The sequence below is a fragment of the Tachypleus tridentatus genome, chromosome 5 (genome assembly GCF_004210375.1).
Source record: "Tachypleus tridentatus isolate NWPU-2018 chromosome 5, ASM421037v1, whole genome shotgun sequence".
In the NCBI taxonomy this organism is placed as follows: Eukaryota; Metazoa; Arthropoda; class Merostomata; order Xiphosura; family Limulidae; genus Tachypleus; species Tachypleus tridentatus.
In genome coordinates, this window is record NC_134829.1 from 48,894,253 (window position 1) to 48,911,720 (window position 17,468).

At 39.5% G+C, this 17,468-nt stretch overlaps 1 protein-coding gene across 1 annotated transcript in view; it reads right to left on the bottom strand.

Moving 5' to 3' along the window:
- The window catches only part of LOC143251118 (filamin-A-like), a 137,683-nt gene extending 121,055 nt beyond the window's left edge, over positions 1 to 16,628 (bottom strand). The window contains exon 1 of the mRNA XM_076502484.1: positions 16,195 to 16,628. The gene's annotated coding sequence lies outside the window, so the exon portion shown is untranslated. The remainder of the gene's footprint in view (positions 1 to 16,194) is intronic.
- Positions 16,629 to 17,468: the final 840 nt, after the last annotated feature.

Sequence of the window (17,468 nt, forward strand, 5' to 3'; positions counted from 1 at the left end):
ATAACTTCAAACCCATACTCGAGTTCAGTTCATGCAAAGGACATTACCCATTATATATTAACTTTACGGGTTCACAACATAACAATCCTGGATTCGATTTCACTGTAGTGGACAAAGTACAGATAACTTATTTTGTAACTTTTCGTTAAACCAACAACCTCAAAAACTAATTTTTGTGAGGCCCGGCATGGCCCGGTGGTTAAGGTACTCAACTCGTAATCCAAGGATAACGGGTTCGAATCCCCGTCACAGCAGACATGTCTGCCCTTTCAGCCATAGGGGCTTTATATGTGACGATCAATCCCACTATTCGTTGGTAAAAGAGTAGCCCAAGAGTTGGCGGGGGGTGGCGATGACTAGCTGCCTTCCCTCTAGTCCCACACTACTAAATTAGGGACGACTAGCGCAGATAGCCCTCGTGTAGCTTTGCGCGAAATTCAAAACAAACAAAACTTCCCTTTATTTTCTTCTTGTTTCTGGTCAGTGTGTGTGCGCATGCGTGCTCATGTGAAACTTACCAGTTGTTTAACACTATCATATTTTTTATTCTATTCTATAATATTTTATTATTTCTCCACAGTGTTATCTTGCTACAACAAATACGAGTTTATGTATCTCTTATATGTACAGTCACCTGGTACTATTGCTATATTACAACGTTGGTTCACTCGTAAATATCCCCTCGGTGAGTTCAGCAGATGGTCCGATGTAGCTTCGCAAAAAGAAAACCAACCAACCAACTTATAAATATCATATTTATACTTCTTTAAGTTACATTAAAATGTAGGTAATGACTTTTATCACATACTTTTATTATAAAATATCATGAATAGAATAATCGATCAAAAAAAATTGCATTAGACTATCTGCTGTGTCTACCATGAAGAATCGAACCCCTGATTGTAGCGTCTTGAATCCGAAGACTTGCCGCTGTCTCACAGGGGACAACAAAATATTAAATCTCATAAATTTACAAAGAATTGCATTATAAATAGCAGTGGTTTATATTCATTAATTTATACCTATTACTGTTTAGAATGAAAACACTTCAAGTGCGTCAACAATTTTAATTGTTTGAGGAACTAACAAACAATATTAAATTAGAAAAAATAAGTTAGAGTCCATATGCTTTAGTGAGCGCTCAGACAAAATAATTATGTAATGTCTTTATATGGAGCGTGAACTATAAGACCTTAAAAGGCAAAACACACTACAGAAAGCTCACACATGATTATTTAGTGTTTATGTATGCACAGGGGCGTTCGGACAACTTTAAACGCTCATATTATTTTGACAGAGCAAAAACAAAGCCAAGTCTTATTTTCTAATCTGGTGCTTCCATCTGGTAGTAACATCTGGAAACACTGATCAACAGCTGAAGCGATATGGAAATTTTATTCGAATGCAGAGGGTCAAGGTTTTAAACTAAGGCAGTAAATAAGTTTTTATGTTTGTTAATAAAACTGATTAATACACATTGACCTGTCTTATCAACCGGTGTCAGTATCTTTACGTCGACAAGAATGTGCTCATATTTCCTGTGGTTGAGTGGGGTGGGTGTTTGAAGAGTTCTTAGCCAAATAGAGTCCTACTATATCAGCCTTAGTTACAATTTCTGTTTATTTGGAAGAATATTTCGTGAGTAACACCGGAACGTGTGGCGCCAAGCAAATGAATCACCTCAAGTACACGATATGAAGAAAAAACTTTAAAAAAAATTGTAGAAATAAAACGTAGAAAACTACAAAAATGCAGACTATAATATAATATAATATAATATAATATAATATAATATAATATAATATAATATAATATAATATAATATAATAGAATAGAATAGAATAGAATAGAATAGAATAGAATAGAATAGAATACAATACAATACAATACAATACAATACAATACAATACTATTATATTATATTATAGTCTGCATTTTTGTATATATATATATAATAATTATAATTATAATAATATTATATTATATTATATTATATTATATTATATTATATTTTTACTTCAGCTATTTCAGCGCGTTTTAATTTCAAATACTACCTTCTTAACAATGTTTTGTCACATAATAATCAAGCAGTGCGTTTGGGATTAACGCTTGTGGGTTAAATACTGACCATATTATCTTAACCTTTTTTGTACAAAATGCCACAACATAAGCACATTGGTAAATTAATGGAATAAGTCTTTGAGTTTATAACGCTTTGCGTTTAACTATAAAATAAACAGACGGGGAGTCCCCTAGTAGCTAACGTGTTGAGCTGTATGTTGGGAGATTCAAGGCGCGAGCCGCGATGTATCGCTGAATACACTCCATACTTCGAACTTCATGGAGTATTTGAAGAGTGACGATCGGTTCTAATATTTCGTTAGGAGTAGGTGTGTAGGCGTAGAATTCTGCTGAATATTCGTCATCTTGGTATTGCTCTAAGTTAGGGATGGCTATGTTTGAACTTTGTAATCTATGACCAACAGTCTGAACGTTTAAGCTCTACTTCGAAACACCAGACAAACTAAATTAAACGATAAAATAATAAACAGATAAATCCATATATGGGGGGAACACTTGTTCACCTGGAAAATGAGACATATTTTTCTTTCTCTGTTCATTCAGCATATGTATACGAATTATTTATTGAGTTCACAATTTCACATTACTTTCCACACACAACTCCTGGACAATTCTCCCTTTTCTAGAAAAATGTCTTCGGGCGTCCAAGGATAAATCGTGAAATAAAATGAACTGATAAATGATTAATTTATTAATTTAAAATAATTAATTGTGACGTGCCTTTTAGGATCAAGAAACACGAAATAAGTCGAATAATAGAAAAAAAAAGTTAAACAGGAAAATATTTTTGTTCAGCATGGACTAGTTACACCGAGATGAATTAGTTACAACATCTCTACAAACAACAACAAACAAACAATGCCCACACATTTTCGGATAACTTAAGTTTCCCTTGAGATGTTATTACAAAAATAAAATACGTTCCCACACATGACAGGCTGCTTTATCCTCAACAGTCAATGTTTGTAATGCTTAAAACGAATCCATTTATCAACGCGGTACTGACCACTACATATATACACATCTTACCTAACTGTAGATTTGTTTCCTCTCTAATGGATATATTGCATGAATGTTGTCATTGCTTAACGCAGTTGACGTTTGTAACTATACAATTTTCGAGTCTTATTTCTGTAATGATATATTTTCGGTATCTTTAATTTTTCCTTGTGAACTTTTCTTTCTGTTCTCGTATTTGGCGTTTTCAACCCAAATGTCCTCTTGCTTTTCACTGGCTGAACGTCCAAGTCTTAAAGATCCCTAAGGTTCAAATATAGGTTTTCTTAATTTAGACTGTTGCTTCGACGGAGAGCAACCTATCATTAGTACTCGCCGCCAACAAGGCAACTATTAATTGAATATAAGTATTGAACATGAGCGCTCAGATAAATATTTTTGGAGAGGGGCACGTGTGCAGAGGATCAGCTTTGACAGTGTAAGTCAACAGATTAAGATATACTTTGACAGTGTAAGTCAACAGATTAAGATATGCTATGTGTACTTAAACTTAAATTTACATAAAAATTTACATTTTTTGATAGAAATTACTAAAAATAGTTTAACTGCATGCTAATACGTGCATTTTGTGTGTGTGTGTGAAATGTGAGAGGGACAAATGACCCTTCCGACACTTCCTGCGGGCACCCATGATAATGACCCTCACGATTATAACGTCCTTACCACTGAAAGTGTACAGTGTACCAGCGACATATTACGGCTTGAATCTGGGATTTTCCCGCACATATTGACATATTAGCCTCCCCTATTTTTGTCTGCGGACGTTAAGCGAATAATGGTTTCTAAACTCTATTCATGCTTTGCACAGACATTGAGTATTTCTGTTTGTCAAGACAAAGGACAAACAAAAATAACATTTCTATCCTAATAACGAATTACTTTAATTAATCTTAAAACATTATGGACTAGTTGTTATTTAAATTTATCTATTTTGAAATAATAACTTAAATATTACATTTTAAACTGTTAAAAACGACAAAAACATCTATATCTCATGCATAAATACCCTGAGACACATGCATCTAAAAATAAAGCAGCCATGAGACAGTGAGCCCGGGGACAGAGAAAGTGACACATATGTAAATCAACAGGACCTAAAAGTTAGGCACAACATAGCTGGCTAAGTTTCAACCCGAAACAACACACGTTCACAGAATGTTGACCTTCTGACATCACTAAAACAAAGAACAAAGACATAATTTAATTTTAAAACCTGGTGAGTGTGACGCAAAATAAATGTTAAAATATACATTTCTTTTTTTTTAATCACAGCTTCAACAGAAAGATAGGTTTACTTTTATTATATACGAGCTGAGAAATAAAACTTCACACTACTCTGATTAGTCAGCAGTAGAACTCTTGGGGTGCGCCTAGGTTTGACCGTTGTTCAATAAAAATCTGACGTTGTAATTGGCATATCAAATGTCATACGATATATTTCTCTCGGAATAATTTTGTCCAAGATATCACGCAGGATTAGGAGATTTGAACATGTAAATAAATAATAGGTAAATCTTGAAAGATGTCAATCGAGAAAGTGATTATATTAAATCCAACAACGTTTGGAAATAGAACCTTTCATTGTGCGAGTGATTGTTTTAATGTCATCTAATAAAGAGACTCTTCTACACCACCCGAGTAAGGCCCGGCACGGCCAGGTGGTTAAGGCACTCGACTCGTAATCTGAGGGTAGCCGGTTCGAATCCCCATCGTACCAAACATGCCCGCCATTTACGCCGTGGAGGCGTTACAAAGTGAAGGTCAATCCCACTGTTTGTTGGTAAAATAGTAGCCCAAGAGTTGGCGGTGGGTGGTGGTGACTAGCTGCCTTTCCTGTAGCCTTATACTGCTAAATTAGGGACGGCTAGCGCAGTTAGTCCTCGAGTAGCCTTGTACAAAATTCAAAAACAAACAAACCGACCGAGTGGCTGAACGATAAGTCTGAAGGTTCACACGGCTAAAACCTGGATCTTGCCCAATATTTCTCCAGAGATTAGACGGTTTGTGCTAGAAACTTTGAAATAAATAAAGGGCATTTACTTTTTCTTTTCTCACAAAATTTCTTAAGAGTTTCTATATTTAAAGTATTGAAATATATCTTCAGTCTTTCCCGAATCTCGTATTATGTTTGAACATTTTAAGACCAAGGGAAGGAAACACAAAATTAAGTGAGTCACTTGTTTTTGACAAACACCTGTAACTTGTGCAGCTCTGTGACGCAACTTGATGACGTCACAGTGGACAACACTCAAGTTGTCTTCAAGATCACAATAGTGTCATTATGTAAAGGATACCTAGCAAGTGGGTGTACGATTGGGATTGCGTGAGCAAAGTTAGTTACTACTAGAAACATGTATGCGTGTCTTTCTATAGTCTGACCTGATAAGATGATCGCGTTACATCGTGATACGGATGTCTAGACTTTCTGGTGGTCGCCATGTTGTTAACAGATGTAATCAGCAATGAAAACTTTGTTTTATCGATTTTTTGTTAGTATTGCAATCTGACACGTATATGCACTTTAAAGGCAGTTTACGATATTCAGACATAAAGGCAGTCACCTTCGAGTGATAATATGGAACAACATAATTTAATATCATTGAAAATATGGAAATAAAACTGCAGTTTTATACCATGTGTACTTATGAATGTATCAACGGTGTTACAAACAGAAGTTTACAACAGTTCCAGTTTACCTCACAAAATCTGGTAAAGTTGATTGGTTGGTTGATTTAGTGTTTTATGGCACAAAGCAGCTAGGCTATCTGCGCCAAACGTCCGGTAAAAAGGTAAAAATAAAATAGGTGTGGTAAAATTCATAAAAGGAAATGAAAGTAAAACAAAACAACATTGAAAAACGTAAACAGCATAAAACAAATGTTGACATCTAGCCTACAATGTTAAGAGAGAAACCAGAGTAAGAGAACTTGAAAAACTTTCTGTAGCATAATGGTAATTATAATAACCCGCCAGGAAGACTAACAGGTAAGTACAAGAACCACCGTCAGTCACCTGAAATTGGTCTTTCCAGTCCTGGTTCCAGGTTATGTGTCATTATGGCCAGTACTAAAAGGTAAAGCAACAAAAGTGTTAAATGACATGCAGCAAAAGTGTAATAACAACTCGCCAGGACGACTAACAAGTAGTTCAAACGGATAGTTCAAACAGCAGCGTTAGTCACCTGAAGTTGGCCTTTTCAGTCCTGGTGTCGAGTTATTTAATGTTCTGGCCATTTTACCATGTCAAATTGAAATAGAGAGATTGAAATGTTGAAAAGGGAACCACAATTAAAAAGGTGTAATAAATAAATAACCAACACTTAAGTGAGATTGAAAAGATGAATGGCCATTAAAAAACTAAAAACTTTATCAAGGTGGACAGTGTCACCATCACCAATAACACTGTCCAATGTTACAGACAAACCCTGGGACAGAACATGTTTAAAACAGTTCCATCGTTGAGAGTCGTAACGATGACAAGAAAGTAAAATGTGGCTTACAGTGATTTGAGTGTTACACAAACTACACACCGGTGCAATAGTTCCAGATAAAAGAAAACGATAAGTTAAAAAACTGTGACCAATGTCTAGTCTAGTTAAAACAACTCCCTCCTTCCGATCCTTACGAAAGCAAGACGGCTCAAGTCCAATATAGGGCTTTATTTGGAAAAGCTTGTTGTCGCGTTGCTCACTCCAAGTCGACTGCCATCTGGCACGGAGCCGATCCTTGAATACAAGACTATAGTCCATGTATGGAAGAGGCACAGTGGTGATAGTGCCAGAGCAGATAGATTTAGCTGCTGTGTCTGCAAGCTTGTTCCCGCGAATACCAATGTGGGCTGGTATCCAGAAAAACTGGATAGAAGTAGATGTTAATGAGAAATGGACCAGTCAATTTTGAATATCAGCGAGAACAGGATGTTAACCAACGTGAAGCAATTCCAGGAACAGTAGAGAACTAAGTGAGTCAGTATAAATAGTGCAGTTGGAGTACTGCTTAGCTTCAATATGATCCAGGGCAAGAGAAATGGCGTACAGTTCAGCAGTGAAGACAGAAGCTGTAGAGGGGATTCTGCGCGCAATCACCAAACCGCAACAAACCATGGCAGAGCCCACAGAGTCACCTGATTTCGAACTAGATGACTTAAAGAAAGGTCACATTTGGGAACTGTAATAAGCCATGGTGGGATGGGCTGATCAGTGGATACTGCAATGTTATCCAAGGACAGACTCAATTTATCCAATTGCGCCTGGACGCGAAGGCCAAAAGGAGCAATGGCACATCATCTGTTCTGAAAAAGTATGACCCACCGAGGAAGGAAAACATAATCCCAGGTGGGATGCTTTGGTAAGGAACGAAGTTTCAAAGAATATAGTAAAGAGAGTTGCAAACGGCGAAGGTGCAGAGAAGGTTCATGAGATTCCACATATAAGCTCTGAACCGGAGAGGTACAGAAAGCCCCAGTGCAGAGTCGAAGTCCTTGATGATGAATGGGGTTCAGCATCTTTAAGGCCGAGGTCCTGGCAAAGCCATAGACCAGTGATCCATAGTCGAGTTTCGATCGAATAAGAGTACGATATATCTTTAGCATAGAACATCGATCTGCTCCCCAACTGGTGGTAGACAGGACACGGAGGATGTTCAGTGCTCTTTTACATTTGGCCCGTAGCTGCTTGAAGTGTGGTATAAAGGTCAGCTTATGGTCAAAGATAAGCCCCAAGAACTTGGTCTCAGGGACCACAGGCAGCGAAACTTCACAGATACGGAGTTCAGAATCAGGGTAAATACCCCATTGATGGCAAAAGTGCATGAAAACGGTTTTAGAGAGAGAGAAATTAAAGCCGTTTGCCGTGGTCCACTTCAGTACACGATCGAGAGCAGTTTGTAGTTGCCGTTCAATATATACTCTTCAAAAAAAGAAACGCAAAAGGCAAAATATGAGAGAAATTGTTAACAAGTTTATTCCGGGTAGTTCTGTACGACATGTGTGAAACTTTGCACATTCACTGCTGAACATCCAAAGTCTGCAAAGGCGAAGTTTAACGTCACTCAACGTCAATAACGAGTATGCCCCCCGTGAGCATCAATAACTGTTTGGCATCTCCTGCCCATGGAAGCGATGAGATGACGAATCACATCCTGTGGAATAACTGTCCACTCAGCCTGAAAAGCTGCTGCAAGCTGAGGTAAAATATGCGGTTGAGGTTGTCGCCGTCGCAGACGTCGGTCCAACTCGTCCCAAAGATGTTCGATGGGGTTTAAATCTGGTGATCTGGAGGGCCAGGGAAGAATGTTGATGTTGTGGTGAGTCGGACTGTGTGAGGACGGGCGTTGTCATGTTGAAAAACGTCGTTGACGTTCACCATGATGAATTGCACATGGGGCATAAGAATCTCGTCGACGTATCGTTGAGCCGTAAGATTCCCTGGAATGTGCAAAAGGTCTGTTCTGGCATTGTAGGCGATGGCAGCCCACATCATCATGCTGCCACCACCATATCTGTCAACATCCTGCACACAGTTTGCTGCAAAACGTTCACCTCGGCGACGGTAAACACGAGTCCTTCCATCCTACCTACGAAGCATAAAACGTGATTCATCGCTGAACCAAACATGCCTCCATCGTCGATGAGGCCATACCCGATGTTCCCGAGTCCACTGCAGCCGTGCTTGACGATGTTGCTGGGTGAGGATGACGCGTCTGACTGGATGTCGATGTCCGATTCCTGCATCTTGTAGACGGTTGCGTACGGTCTGATCGGAAATCCTACGCAGCCCTGGTATGGTTGAGGCAGTAGACGTTCCAGAGGTGGTCCTGTCCCGAAGGTGACGTAACCGGATGTTGCGATCTTGTGCGGGCGTGGTCACACGAGGTGTGCCAGATCGTGGACGGTCACGAGTTTATCCATGTTGTTGGTGACGATTCCATAGCCTTGTGATGGTGCTTGGGTGGACATTCACAGCTCTGGCAACATCTGATCGAGATCCGCCTGCTTCCAAGCGACCAATGGCGTTGTTGCGTTGTGCTTCAGTCAGTCTTGGCGTAACTGTATTGCGTGTCGGTGGCTTAACACTGAGCTATGAAAACCGAGAACCCGTCACTTTTATAGGGATTTTGCACATGTTGCACTTGCAGAACATGCAGATCTCTCAAACAAATTTATTGGACACGCATGCGTTTTGGCGAAAAATCCGATGTTTTCCTTCGTTTTCAAAGTGCACAACTTTTATTGTCATTTTGGTCTGACAATCAGTGCCTTAACACGTGTAACATCACATACTCTGAGCTTGTAACGTTATTACATATATTTCTCTTTAAAATAACAAAAATATCCCTTTTGCGTTTCTTGTTTTGAAGAGTATATCTCATGTTCGACGACTGACACGAGATGTGAAAGTCGTCGACATAGAGCCCGTTTGCAACAGTGAGAGGGAGTTGTTCAGTGATGGCATTAATCTTTAAACTGAAAAGTGTGACACTCAAAACATAGCCCTGAGGGACCCCACGTTCCTCTGTAAAAAAGAATGGGAAAGTGTCGAACTCACACCAACGTGGAATCTTCTGTCAGTTAAATTTTTTAAAATCAAAATGGGTAAATGGCCACGTAACCCATATATATGGAGGTCTCGTAAAATGCCATGTGTCCCTGTTGTGTCATAAGCCTTCCCAATGTCAAGGAATATTGATACGAGATGTTGTCGTTTGAGAAAGGCTTCTCTGATTGACGTTTCAAGTCTAATTAGTTGGTCCATGGTGGACTGCTGTCGTCGGAACCCATTCTGGGTGGGCGAGAGAAGGTTGTTTGATTCGAAGACGAGCATTAACCATCCTCTCTAAAGTCTTACAGAAACAGCTCGTCAAAGCAATTGGAAAGTAGTTTGAAGGAATCTTGGGATCTTTCCCAGGCTTAGAGAAAGGTAAGATAATAGCCTGGCGCCAGGCATTAGGTAAAACATTCTCCTGCCAGATACAGTTAAAAACAATTAGAAGAATATCAAGAAAAACAGGAGATAGGTGGCGCAGCATGTCATAGTGTACATCATCTGGTCCAACCAATGTACCGCCAGATCGATGAAGAGCCAGTTTCAGTTCCACCAGCGTAAAGAAACGATTATAGTCAAAGAAATAGTCAGTTCGATAGGAAAGAAGTGATCGCTCTGCCCGAATCTTGATAGCCATGAATGTGGAGGAACAAGCAGAAGTGCCAGATACCCGGCAAAAGCTTTCACCTAGAGTATCAGCGATGCTCCGGACATCAGCTACTTCTTGGCCATCAGAGAGTAAGATCGAGAGGGGGACAAAATTGTAGTGTTCACTGACCTTTCGAACCCTGTTCTACATGTTCTTCGAACTAATGGTAGAAGATATGCCAGTTGTGAACTGAATCCAAGATTCCTTCTGGCTTTGCCATCTCACCCACCTAGCGATGCAGTTTGAAAGTGTGGGATATCTACGGAAAATATCCCAGGCCCGTTTTTTGAGCCTTTCGTGCCATGTGGCAGGCAGGATTCCACCACGGACGAGGATATAGGGGAAAACGTGTCGAGGTTTTAGGAATACATTGAGCAGCTGCTTGTATAATACAGTCAATTACCGCTGCCACACAGTCGTCTATTGATGGCTGATTCACGATGGCGGGATCATGTTCTGCGAGAGCAGTGAAAGTGGACCAGTCTGCCTGATCCAGCTTCCACCGGGGCACGCGGGTAGGGTGGCATCGACCACGGCCAGTCTCTCTCAAAAGTATAGGAAAATGATCACTGCCTAGTGGATTACTGTCAACCCTCCATGAAAAATAGGAGAATAATGAAGGGGAGCAAACTGAGAGATCAATAGCGGTAAAGGACTGACTAGGTGCGTGAAAATAAATGGAAGAACCAGTACTGAAAAGGGAAAGGTTGTGATCAGAGAGCATACGCTCTACAGAGCGACCCCCTCCTATCAATAACAGCACTTCACCAGAGGGGATGATGTCCATTAAGGTCCCCCCACGGATGGCTACGGCCTGCAAGGGTGTGTTGAGTGACAAAGTCAGGGTGGGCACATGCTGATTAACCAACAGTGCTACCCCTCCAAGTACTCGATCATCACACAACCTGTCATTTCTGTACAGAGAAAACTGCCGAATGGAGACAGTATCAGCAGTTTTGAGAAATGTTTCTTGTAAAGAAAGACAAACAGGATGGTAGGAAGCTATCAGCGTTTTGACATCATCCAGATTAGAACGTAAACCTCGACAGTTCCATTGTATCAAGGTGGCCATTTTTAAGAATGGGTAGGTGAAGTGGCTGGGGAACCCTTCGGTTTACGACCACGTCTTGTTTCTTTACTGTCTTTAGTCGGAGGAGGTCTATCAACCTCCATGGATCCTGCCCTGGGTCGAGTGGGCAGGTCTTTGTTATTGGAAGGGGAATCCAGTGACTGAGGACGCGAACAAATAATTGTTTTGTCTCTTGTGGTGGGAGAAAAAGATGTATCAGAAGAAATGCCTGTATTTGAAACTGAAGGACGTGGATCTTGAGGTTTGTTGGAAGGTATGGGAGGAACAGAGATGGGTGTGGAAGTCGATTCATCTACCTTTTTAACCATGGAGGTCAAAAGGCTTTTCATTTGTTTTGAGAACGATTCTCTTGGAGGCACAGAGAGATCTGTCTGCATTCCCACTGTAGTGGTGGAACGAAGTGCAGCAGCATATGTCCGAGATGAAATGGTGGACAGCCTCAGGATATGTAATGTTATGAGTCATTTTCAAATGCTGCACCTCTTTTTCCTCCAAACATTTTGGGCAAGAACGAAAGTAGGAAGGGTAAAACCATTGCAGTTGACACAATGTGGGACCGTTTCACACTCATAGGCATCGTGGTCCTTTCCACCACAACGAGCACATGTCAGGGAACCACGACATGACATCTTTGAGTAGCCGAACCTCTGACATTGGAAACATCGGAGAGGATTTGGAATGTGCGGCCGTACCTTGCAATTTAGATAATCTGCCTTGATGGTGGCAGGTGCACGTGGTGATGTAAATGACAAAACGAAGATATTTGTTGGCAGTGTTACTTCATCTTTGCGAGTGTAGATGCGCCTCACTGCAGAAACTCCTTGAGTGGAGAAACCAGCAAGAATCTCTGACTCGGGGATGTTCTTCAAACCTCTTTCAACAATAACTCCTCGTGATGAATTCAAGGTAATATGAGGGGTAACCTCAATAGGTACATCCCCAATAGCCTTTGAATTTAAGAGTTCACTATGTTGGGATGTGGATGTTTCAACCAATATGTCTCCAGATCGAAGCATCTTTACTGACTTTGGAGAGCCAGCAAGTCTCTAAAGGTTTTTCTGAAAGAGAATGTAGGATGAGAAAATGTGGTACAACTGGTGGTACAGATGTTGAAGATTGCTGATCAGAGTCTTCAAGACATGGTCGTTAACCTATTGACTGTTCTTCACTATTTTATTTAATTTTTTTGTAGGAGGATCCATAGGAAAAAAGAAAATTTTGGTGCCCACTGACCCCACCCACCATGGAGCCCTACGAGGGGACTCGCTACAATGTGAAACAAGGACATTGCAGCAACGCCAGAGTTTCGTGGGCACTATACCCAAACACCAGCATCAGACGCAATGTCTACAACACCCGTTGAGAACTTCCAACACTTGTACTTGATTGACTCTAGCCCAAGTGGACCAGCCGATTGACCCAAGGAGGGCCACCCAAAGGCCACCCCTCTTCAGGAATTCAAGGCCAAAGTGGTATGTTAAGGTTGGACCCCTCAACCACCAGGATCCTCTCCTACCCTTCACGGGTCGCCACACACAGCAAACACGTGGGTGGATGTTTAGATCCCAGAGGAAATAAACTGAAAGAATAGAACCTTCCCTGGGAGGTCCCCTCACCACGTACAGGAATCCACACCGAGGGGTCTGGTAGAGACTTCATCATAAAACCGTAACAAGTAATACATAACTTGAGGTGGCAAAAATTTCCTTATATATATTGCCGAATTCTGCGAAACTTTAGCACTAAAATAGAACAACGAAACATATTTTTAAAGGTGTTTTTATATTTTTAGTAATAACTGCGCGAACTTTTATTGTCGTTTGAAACTTGTAATTTCTTCGACATTTACCTGAAAAGTGAACCTTTTTTTTCTTACGTTTCGCGTTCATTTACTTTTTCCTTCCTTCTTTCTTTCATGAATTTAAATGAAAATTATTTTACTATTTCGTTAAGAACGCTTATGTTGATCTCCCAACAATTCGTAATGAAATTCCTTCTTTAACCGTTTCTCTTTCCTTCTTTTTCAGTTTTATTTGTTTTGTTTTTTTTAATTCTCATCCGGGAACTTTTCGATGGTGTTTGCCACCTTTGTCATCTCGTATCTTTCTTACAAAATATGGGTAGAATTTCAGCTCCGTTACGTTATGAGAAAGCTAATGCTAAAGAAGTGTAACCAATTATCATTTTTTACGGTTCATATAGCTTTATGGGACTGAGAAAAATGTATACGGCAAAAATTTGTATTACGTGTTATGAAACACATTATTCCAGCTAACTCAGTATTAAGTTCAAGTGTTCCATCTTCGCATCGGACACGGAACAGATAGCACATTGTGTAGTTTTGCTCTAAGTATAGCAAGCGAAACGAAAATACCTATTATTATTAAGTGATTGGACACTTTGAACCTGACTAAATTTAGGGTTAAATACTTACTTTTACTACTTCCTCACGTGGACTAGCGAGAAATCTAAAGGTTTAGAAGATTAAAAACCGAGTTTTGATACACATTGTGGGCATAACACAGATTTCTCATCATGTGTTTAGCAGTTTAAGACTAGAGGGAGTGTGTTTTTCTTATAGCAAAACCGCATCAGGCTATCTGCTGAGCCTATCGATGGCAATCGAACCCCTAATTTTAGCGTTGAAAATCCGTAAACTTACCGCTGTACTAGCGGGGAGCGGACTAGAGTGAAGGCAACTCTTGAGCTATTATTTTACAAAAAAAACAGTGGAATTGAGCGTAACATTATAACGCCACCATGGCTGAAAGAGCAAGCATGTTTGGTATGAGGGGTATTCGAACCCGCGACTCTAAGATTACAAGTCGATAGCCCCTAACCACTTGGCCATGGGGACCCACACAACCTTTTAGAAGGAATTTTATGAAACTGTTGAATACTGTTAAAAAACAGTACGTGAAATATTTTCTCTATGAACCAACAGGTATTATATAAACTGGAACTGGATACTTCAACCTGAATAATATTTAATGTACGTGGGTTAAGCGTCAATGTAAGACACTGCTGGGATTCAGGTGTAGCTATATTTAATTTTGAACTATTGACCAAGATGGAAGGCAGCCAGTCAGCGTCACTCGCCACCACTAGAGTTTTTTCGGCTCTTTGAACTAAATAATAGGATCAACTGTAACACGTCCACAGATGAAAGTAAAGATTAGTTTGGTTTGTTTGGAATCTCGTGCGCTGGCCGTCCCTAATTTAGCAGTGTAAGACTAAAGGAAAGACAGCTAGTCATCACCACCAACTGCCCACTCTTGGGGTACTATTTTGCCAACGAAAAGTGGGGTTGAACGTCACAGTATAACACCCCAAGGCTGAAAGGACGAGCATGTTTGGTGTGATGGGAATTCGAACCCGCGACCCTCAGCTTACGAGAGTAAGGATTGTGTTGAGTGGAATCATGCTTCAAATTCTGAATCTCCGATTCGCTGCCCGACACGTTGACTACAAGGCCACAGCCGACACTTATAGAAAACACAAAGGGAGTCAACAGTGAAGACTGAACGCCATAAAGTGTTAAATCAGTGGGCATTACACTAGTCAACAGATAAACTAAAATAAAATAAACTATATTTATCGTAACGTGTGAAGTCAAGGGGTATTATACTAGTCGACAAATTGCAATAACTTACGCAGGCGCTGTTTCGAACGGAAACTATTTACATATACATATATGGAAAAACTACGTCAGTCACTATCTGAAACCACGATATCGTGTGTGTGACGTATGTCAGTTCACGTGTACAGACTTGACATTTGAAATGCAGAGAAACGAAATGGTTCGTACAAACAGAGGAAACATTTACTTCAACATTTCACCACATTCGTTTATTTTTTGTTGTTGGTGTGATTAGTCCTCTTTGAAGTTATACCCCACATACGTTCTACCGGACATCTTCAACGGACGTTGGTGTTCACGTAGTTAGATTTACGATGCAGAAATAAGAGACGTTGTCATGGTATCTGTGGTACTTCATTCTTTGTGATATACTAGAAACATGGCGAGTAATAAATATGAGCCTTACAAACACGGTTCTCTACTGTTGTGCGCCACCAACAAGTCTTTGGTTTACTCCTGAATATCGATTTCTGATTATTATCTTTATGCTGTATTTTAAGAATATCACACAAGATTGTTAATATCTTTTCCTAATCCGATACAGTTATAATGTTTTGTTACTCATACCGTCTGACGTTTCTCCAAAACTGAGTTATAATTCTTAACGGAAATGAAATTCACATTGAATTAATCATAAAATAACAAACACCAACAGAGCAGTTTCAAATATATATACAAATAATAATCAAATATAGCAAATAAATAAATCAGGCAGTTGTCATTGAAAGACAGTTTCCCTCACGTGTTAAGCGAACTATTTAATAAATTTTAGTAATGTTTGAAATTTGTATTTACGAAAAGTAATCTCTTCGTACAGAACCTCGTTTTTTATAATCCGAACGCCTTATATATTCATTTTCTTAACGAAAAACTAGAAGTTTGGTTACTGCTTAATTCGTTTTGCAAAATTCGTTTCTGTAAACGCAGTACTTCCGTTGTTCTTATTGAAACAATAAGGCTTCAGTATCTGTGCGTTAGTACTAAGATAAGAGGTTGACCACTTTTACTTGCTACCACTTAAGTTTTCACTAAATCAATGCCATACTTTTAAAGTCTGACACCGGAAGCGCACGCCATGCTTCTAACAACCAGAAGACACACACCAATACACACGTAAAGTGTGTACTGATTATGTGTGGACTTTGAAGATGTGGCAAAACACAAAAATCACTTACCTTAGTAACTGGATTTGTCAACTGTTTCCTCGTGTTGCCAAGTCGGCAAGGGTGCTATCTTTAGCAACTGCCGCTAGGACAGCAGTAATGTTCCCTATCCACTCCCCCTCCCCAAAAATCTCGTAGAACACCCAATCAGCAACCTAGCCTCGAACTCAAACCTCGCGCTGAAGCATGGTTGGTTAATTTTTCTACAGTTATAAGATTTTTACATTAAAAAAAACAGAAAGGAAGATAAAACATAATAATAGAAAGAACGAGGCGAGGAAGGGCGAGAAGAGAAAAACAGACAGAAGATAAAAGTGTTTCCGGTTACTTTTGTAAATGCATGTTACACTTTTCCTTATAAGGCTACAAAGTAGCATCTTTATTGAAGCAACTGTTACTCTGACTGCCCCGATTCTCCTGTCGCCCGAATGAAAAGTCCAAAACGTGTCAGACGTTCTCAAGTTACACGACACATCGTCCGACAAAACTTAAATTTCCGTAATTTGAATGTGTGAGTCATTTACCATATCCGTATATAGCAAACTGAGATTTCGCAAACTCAGTGTTTTTTTTTTTTATGTACAAGACAAGTCAAGGTTAAAAGAAGGAAACAACGTACAAGTCCTCCACAGAGGTAGTAAAACCTAATCAAGTCACGCAGACGAGAGCACGATTATTTAACTCTTTCCACACAGTACCTTCTGCGCATGTCACAAGCTTTTAAAAATGAGCTCAGTCAAATTTTGATTAAACGATTTTGTCATAAAATTGTATAAGAATACACGCGGTATCAAAACGTATATAACACTGTGCAACAAAATGTTTACTTTTTCTTGTTCCTGGACAGAAACTGTTATTTCCTAAATGCTTATGCCTAAAGTAACTAGAAAAGACCTATTTTTCTCTTCAAACTTTGCTTTTGTGACCTGGGAGCGTATAACGACAAGTGATTTACATTACAGTCGCAAATCTCGAAAAACTACTCACGTCCAAACATTTTTGTATAATTTTAGTATAAATATATGTAAATTTTGATTCATATGTTGTTATATTCAGACCTTATGTAAGTGAAAATGTGCAGATTTGCCCGTTTTATATTAGAAAAATAGGTTAATTTCTAAATTTCATTATCCAGGTGACAAAAGCAAAGTTTGAAGGGAATAATGGCCATTTTCTGTACTTTTACAACATAAGCAATTAAGAAATAACATACGCTATCCAAGAACAAAATTTGTGTTACATACTATAATAAATCGTTGAAATCAAAAGTTTACACAAACCCTGTT